The following is a 7917-nucleotide window of genomic DNA, read 5'->3' on the forward strand; positions in this document are numbered from 1 at the left end:
AACCAATCACAAGGATCAACCTATAATCCCTCACGGGGGACAAACAACAGAAAAGTGGGTGAGGGGCTATGGAGGATGATGTAATATATGAAAATAATAATTACAATTTATCAAGGGTTCCTGAGTGAGGGTGGGCTGGGCAGTGAGGGGGAAGAAATGGGGAGCTGATATTAGGGGCTCAAAATGGGAAGAGAATGCTTTGAAATGGTAATGGCAGCATATGTGCAAATGTACTTAACACACTGGATGAATGTATGGATTGTGATAAGAGATGTAAGAGTCCCAAATAAAAGTATTTAATTAAAAAAACCAAACAAACCCAACCTTTTCAGATTAAGGGAACTGAAATACTCTTTTGGGCTTAAAGCTGAAATACCTTCGTTGTAAAAAGCAGCAGAGGGCTTCTATCTCAAGGTCATGGATCTGGAAGGCAGTGGACTTTGTTCAAATCTTTTGCTTTTGAGGTTGCCCAGTAAGTGGCAACTTAAAGCTACCATAGAGTTGCTATTTTCATACTTGCTTTTTGTGAAATTTCTTAGTCCTGCAGACATAGTTTTGCCTTAGGGAATGAGCATTATTGAAATTTTTGCCTGTATCTAACTCTCATTGCTTTCTTACACAGTGTTCAATTATATTGTTCAAATAGTGTTTTAACTTCTGTACCATTAACCTGCGTAGTAATTCTAGTATTAGAATTATTGAATGTGTCATGGAAGTTATTTAAATTATTTCTCAACAATCTGATAATGCTACCTCTAAAGTGGACCGCAGATATACATAAAGTTTAGATATACAAATGGATTTTGAACTGATACTTGATCATAAGCCCTAATATTAGAATAATTAGTTCTTATGACATAGCCTTGCTTAATACATGCCCTCATGAAGTAATCACTAAAATATGGGTGCTACAGCAAAGTGTGGGGAAGAAATCAGATGGTACCTGGCTATCAGAAAGAATAGCAACTGGGGTCTTAAAACCTTGTGTTAAAACAAGCAGCCATCTTAGTGAGGTGGCAGCTAAGCCCACAGGGAAGGAGCACACCAGCCCATGTGATCAAGGATTATAAAGAATAAAATCCAATCTCAGAGGAGGGAATTTTTTAGAGCTTAATGATATGGATGACAAGGAAAGCCCAAAACCCATTTGCAGCCCCATGCAGATTAAGCCTCCATTGAATTCCCTCAGGTTATTGACCAGGGATGTGAATAGTCTTAAACCTGAGACATGGTGCATTGGAGAGTGGACTACTGCAGATGTAGTATCTAAAGTGAAAATTTAACGTATTATCATTTGTTTTCCCTTTTGACCCATTTAAAATTTCTGTTATCATTTGCTTTTTCTTAGATTGAAGTTTTTTGTTTCTTTGTTGTCATTTTTATTATAATTTTGTTTATGTGAAATCCAAGATAAGTAAATCTGTAGAGACAGTAACTAGATTAATAGTTCTTTAGGGTTATTGCAGGGAAGGTTTGAGGGTAATGGGAGCAAATAATAATGGGTACAAGAAGGGAGAAATGTTCTAAAGTTGATTGTAGTGAGGATTGACAACTCTTTCAATGTATCTAATTGTATGATTGTATGATATGTGAATTAAATGCTGATAAAGCTGTTTTAAAAACCCAGTGGACGTGGACACCTGCCCTTACCCCCAGAAGAATTATTTCAGAGGACAGCACTGAATATGCAGCTCCGGGAGAGGGACATGTCTGATCAGAGCACACCGGAGCAAATGAAGGGGGAGGAAGAGAGAGTGGAGCACATCCTGGCCCATAAGCCTTGACGACGATATTCCTGCCCAGAGCAGCCAATCCACAGAGAAGACCATATGGCCGGCCCCACTATGAGACACGACATCCCTCACTGACCCATAGCCCTACAGGACAACACTGGAGACACAGTGTGGGAATTCTGCCCGTTCTGCCCACAACCCCCCCCACCACGAGGCAAAACACTAAGGGTGTAGAACAGAACAGCAAGGGGAACAGAACAACGAAGTCCCTAGGGAATACCAAAAATAGACTTTGGGCCCAGGGCTTGGCACCTCATTAGACTCGACCGGAAAACACTCCTAAAGGCCAACAAACAGTCCTTGAACTAACTACAAGTGTTTCTTGTGGTTTTCTTTTTTTTTTGTCATTGCCTTGTTGTTGTTTTGTTTTCTGTTGTTGCTTGGTTTTGCTCTGTCTTGTTTTTGTGCATGTTATCTCCACAAGTCTATCTAAATAAGATAGACTGGATGAACAATCTGGAGGAGAAAGCAATGGGACCGACATTTCCGGGGGCCCATGGGATAGGGGAATGTGGGGGGAAAGAAAGTGGTGTTAACAAACCCAGGGACAAGGGAACAACAAGTGATCCAAATAGGTGGTAAGGAGGGTGTAGGAGGCCTGGTAGGGCATGACCAAGGGTAATGTAACCGAGAGGAATTACTGAAACCCAAATGAAGGCTGAACATGATAGTGGGGCAAGAGGAAAGTCAATGGAAATAGAAGACAGAGCTAGGAGGCTCAGGGCATTTACAGAGGTCTAAATACAGACATGTACATATGTAAATATATTTATATATGAAGATGGGGAAATAGATCTATGTGTGTGTGTGTGTGTGTGTGTGTGTATACACACATACACATATAGAGTATTAAGGTAGAAGATGGAGATTGGGTCTCCACTCAAGTACTCCATCAATGCAAGAATACTTTCTTCTATTAAATTGGAATTCCATGATGCTCACCTTCTAGACACAGTCACTGAAGACAAAGTGGGTGCATAAGCAAATGTGGTGAAGAAAGCTGATGGTGCCCGGCTATCAAAAGATATAGCATCTGGGCTCTTAAAGGCTTGAAGGTAAACAAGCGGCCATCTAGCTCAGAAGCAACAAAGCCCATATGAAGAAGAACACCAGCCTGCGTGATCACGAGGTGCCAAAGGGATCAGTTATCAGGCATCAAAAACAAAAAAAATCCTATCATTGTGAATAAGGGGGAGTGGGGAGTGGAGACCCAAAGCCCATCTGTAGGCAATTGGACAGCCCCTTATGGGTCGTGGGGAAGAGACGAGCCTGTTGGGGTGCAGTGTAGCAACAATGAAACACACAACTTTCCTCAAGTTGCTGACTGCTTCCACTACCCCCTCCCCCCACTATTATGATCCCAATTCTACCTTACAAATCTGGCTAGACCAGAGGATGTACACTGGTACAGATAGGAACTGGAAACATAGGGAATCCAGGGCGGATGATCCCTTCAGGACCAGTGGTGAGAGTGGCAATACTGGGAGGGTAGAGGGAGAGTGGGGTGGAAAGGGGGAACTGATTACAAGGATCTACATGTGACCTCTTCCCTGGGGGACGGACAACAGAAAAGTGGATGAAGGGAGATGTCAGACAGTGTAAGATATGGCAAAATAATAATTTATAAATTATCAAGGGTTCATGAGGGAGGGGGTAGTAGGGAGGGAGGGGGAAAGTGAGGAGCTGTTGGCAGGGGCTTAAGTGGAGAGCACATGTTTTGAGAATGATGAGGGCACTGAATGTACAAATGTGCTTTGCCCAATTGGTGTATGTATGGATTTTGATAAGAGTTATATGAGCCCCTAATGAAATGAGTGGAGTGAAAAATAAAGTACATTTAATTGGCAAAATTAAAAAAACATAAATTCAACGAAAAGTGTTTTTTTCTGTGAGGTGATCCTATAGATATTTGAAATAAAAAATACTCTAAAATAAAGAAATAATTTTCATTTTGTGGAAAAATAATATTGATAATAATAATGCCACCCAGGGGAAATGAAGAGACAATTCATACACCAAGAAATGCATTTATTCTTCATTCAACAAGTATCTAATGACTGTTGACTAAAGAAGAAAAGTTTTCAATTGCACTAGAATTCATCAAAGAAAGCATAGGAAAGCAACACAAAAAGACCCATTGGTTTTTTGCCTATTAAATTAATGATTAAGAAGTAAACCCCAGTGCTGGAAAGAACACAATGAAATAGTCACTTACATTTAGCTTTGTAGGAGTGTAGCTGGTACAGTTTTTCTAGGGAGTAAACAGGAAAGCATATTAAAAGCTTTAAAGTGCTTATATCCTTGCAATCATCAACTTAATTTTATTTTACTTTTTATTACGGTTTGGCTGAAAGTTTACTGAGCAAATGAGTTTTCCATTCAACAATTTATCCACATTTTGTTTCAGAATATTGGTTATAGTTCCTTCAGAGGACAGCTGCCTTACTACTTTCTCCAAGCATGCTCGTCATTTGACCTTTCCTGCCCCATGTGCATCTGAGCTTGCTGTTGGGCAAATGCTACCCTATTGGTCATTTTGTAAGGTTAATTATATTGAGAAAGACATTCTTTTCCTAATGTTATTCACTTTATAGGCATGTCTCTTGTTTAGCTAACGAGCCTTGGTGGCATAGTGGGTTAAGCATTAGGCTGCCAACCACAGGTATTTGGTTCAAACCCACCAGTCACTCAATGGGATGTAATTGAGTCTGTTCCCTTAAAGATTTCCAGTTTTGGAAACCCTAAGGAAATCGTAAGGAGAAGTTGTACTCCGTCCAATAGGATCTCTATGTGTTATCAAACACTCTGTAGGAGTGGGTGGGCTTTGTTTGACTGAAAGTTGATTCTGGGTGTGGGGTTCCGTTTCAGGCTTGCAAGGTATTTAAAGGTCATAGTTTCTAGAGTTCTACTTGTTTCTATCAGATGAAAATGTCTGTGTGTGTGTGTGCACATTTAATTTATGATTTTCAATTCTATTTTGTTTTCCCTTCTTTCCACTTTTCTAGGACCTTTTACTGTGATCCTGAGTAGAGCTGTTAACCAGGCACCATCTATAACCTGGTCACAGGATCACAGAGTCTGATTCATGTGGTTGATTATTCCTTTGAATTGCTTTCTTGAATCTTTGTTTTTCTTCACTCTTTTTACTCTGGGTTAAGAGAGATCAATAGTTGCAGCTTAAATGGCTGCTCTCAAGTTTTTAAGACTCCAGTAAATACTCACCAAAGTAGAACATAGACAAATTATCTTCTCTCACAAAATTATGCCATTTTACCTAGGTGTTCCCTCCGCCTATGGTCCTCAGTCCTAAAGCCCAGTGACTCATTCTCTCCAGTTGTTCAGTTATGGCTGAGAAGTTTTGATAACGTTGCCCGTATTTTCTACAATACCTTTGAATATATTTGCAGTACCATAAGTATATATATATCTATATATATATATCTATATGGAGTACCATAAGTATAATAATTGGTCATAATTACCCTTCCTCATAAATTACTATGTACAACAAAACCAAAACCCACTCTGGTGCTATACCATCCTTACAATTGTTCTGTTGTTGCATCTACTGGGTCAGTCCATCTCATTAAGGGTCTTTCTCTTTTTTTGCTGTGCCTCTATTTTGCCAAACATGATATCCTTTCCCAGGGTCTCTCCTGATAACATGTCTCGCCTTCCTCATTTCAAAGGAGCATATTGGCTGTACTTCTTATAAGACAGATTTGTTAGTTCTTCTGGTGGTCTATAGTACTTTCAATATTTTTCATCAGCACCATAATTCAGAAACATCAATTCGTCTATGCTCATCCTTATTCACCGTCTCACTTTCACATGCATATGAAGTGAATAAAAATAGCATGGCTTGGGTCAAGTGCTCAGTAGTCCTCAAAGAGAAATGCTTTCTGCCAAACTTACACATACAGCTTCTGAAATCTTAGGGGACAACTCTAACCTGTCCTATAAGGTTGCTATGAGTCAGAATTGACTCAATCACAGTGGGTTTGATTTTTTTGTTCATTAATCCTATTGGTTAAGTGTCAATCCCCCCTCGCCTTTTTTTTTTTTTTTTTTTGAGAGAGAGATCAGAAATTTCTTGGACCATATAGTTAACAGTAGTAAAGCTGGGATTGGACCCCATTTGCTAGTAAGTTGTTTGAATCTCAAATCATAAATTATACTATATTTGGTCTTCTACATAAAGAGAGACTGAGCTGAAGTTTCCAAGTTCAGTTAAAAATTTTACAGCTTATTTAAATTTGGTTCTTGCTCACAGATAGACATGTCTCCCTATTATTTAAAACTAGGTAAATAAAATGCTTCAAACATAATTTCATAAACCCAGTAAGAACTATACCGGTTTTACAGCCATTTCTTTTGGAAAGTACTATTTATATAACCCCTAACTTAACAGTTGACCAACCCATCTTGTCTTACTATATTTTGAATTTAGCAGGAATCGATTTAGCAAAGTGTTGAAACCTCTAACTCTTAATATTTGTGGCATAGTAAAAGAAACAGATTTGGGGCTTTTAGGTGTGTGCAGCATACAGCCTGTCCAGGAATTGGCACTATTGATTATTGGTTTCACCAGCAGTTTTGCTGACAGGGATCGTGGCTTGCCAGGGCAGATAATTTCTACCAAGTGGAGATTTTTTGGAGATAGCCTTCAGCTGTTTTTATATTAGAAATGCAATAACTAATAATAATAATAGCTAACATTTATTAAGTTCTTATTATGTGCCAGGCATAGTTCTAATTGTGATCGGTGTGAGTGGAATACAGATAATACAGGGATACTGTTTCAAAAGTTTTCTCCAATAAAATGTGTATAATTTAAGATTATATGTTTTAGTTTTTCTTCTAGATTGATTTATCCTTTCAATTATTAGTAGGACACAATTGGTAAAATTATGTAAGCATATAATAATCATTAATTATAAAAAGTAAAATTTATAAGCAGTGTGGCTCTTGGTGAGTTGTTTGGGTAGTTGCTGAGATTTTTTCTAAGTGCCATGGGAAACATTATTGGTGCCAATCTTTTGATAAGTCTCTGCTTAGAGTAGTGGTTCTCAACCTGTGGGTCACAACCCCTTTGGGGGGGGGGGTGTCAAACAACCCTTTCACAGGGGTCGCTTGATTCATAACAGTAGCAAAATTACAGTTTTAAAGTATTAATGAGAATAATTTTATTGTTGGGGGGTCACTACAGCATGAGGAACTGTATTAAAGGGTCGCGGCATTAGGAAGGTTGAGAACCACTGGCTTAGAGTCTTAGTTTTCACACTTAGGTTTTATGCCTAGGGCTATTAGATACCATGGTAGTATCTGGGTGGGCGAGAAATACTGTATGTCTCTTTCCTATGAGGGGCTTCACAAAGTTCATGGAAAAATTTCATTCTTTTAATTCCATTTTTTGATGATTTTTTTTAAGCTACCTTGTATAAAGTATGAGAAACGTGACAAGAGATAGGAAAGGAAGACTCCTACAGCCCTTAGTCCTAAGTTCTCAGAGTGATAATGTTTTAGAAAAGAGTACCTGTGACTTTCAGGTAGGGAAAAATCTTTCATGTCCTGGGGAAAATGGTTCTTTGATTTGCTTAGCAGGAAAGAGAGCAAGCAAAGGCAGGAGGGGTTGTACATCTTCAAGTGTGAATGTCAAATTCTCTGACTAAATTGGTTCCTCGGTGGTTTGAGCAGTTGATGATCATCTGCTAACTTAGGTTGGCACTTTGAACCTACCCAGTGGTGCTTCAGAACAGCTTGGCGATGAGCTTTCTTAAGGATAACAGCCAAGAAAATTCTATGGAGCTGTTCTACTCTGTATTACACGGTGTCATTGTGAGTCAAAGTGGACTCGATGGCAAAGTTTATTTTTTTGTATGATTGGTTGGTTTTATTGTGGTTTTTTTTTTTTTAATTAACTAAGTTGCAAGTAGATGTTTTAAGCTTCCTTTTCAGAGGTTGGCTTGGCTGCTTATGGGGACTTGGATGCTCAGCTTCCTTGAAGCCCACGTGTTAGAACTGGAGCCGGGGAGTATGGTCAGATGCCACTAGGGAAGAATGTCCCCTGTGAGCAGAAGCTGAAGAATCAACCAAGGCTGACAGGGGATTGTGGCTTTAGAGT

General features: G+C 39.1%; 1 protein-coding gene across 2 annotated transcripts in view; it reads left to right on the forward strand.

Moving 5' to 3' along the window:
- FANCC (FA complementation group C) overlaps positions 1-7917 on the forward strand; it is a 368220-nt gene that overhangs the window by 77417 nt on the left and 282886 nt on the right. The gene's annotated exons all lie outside the window — the stretch shown is intronic.

Source organism: Echinops telfairi, unplaced genomic scaffold (assembly GCF_000313985.2).
Source record: "Echinops telfairi isolate 266 unplaced genomic scaffold, ASM31398v2 ScPeMD7_27;HRSCAF=92, whole genome shotgun sequence".
Taxonomy (NCBI): Eukaryota; Metazoa; Chordata; class Mammalia; order Afrosoricida; family Tenrecidae; genus Echinops; species Echinops telfairi.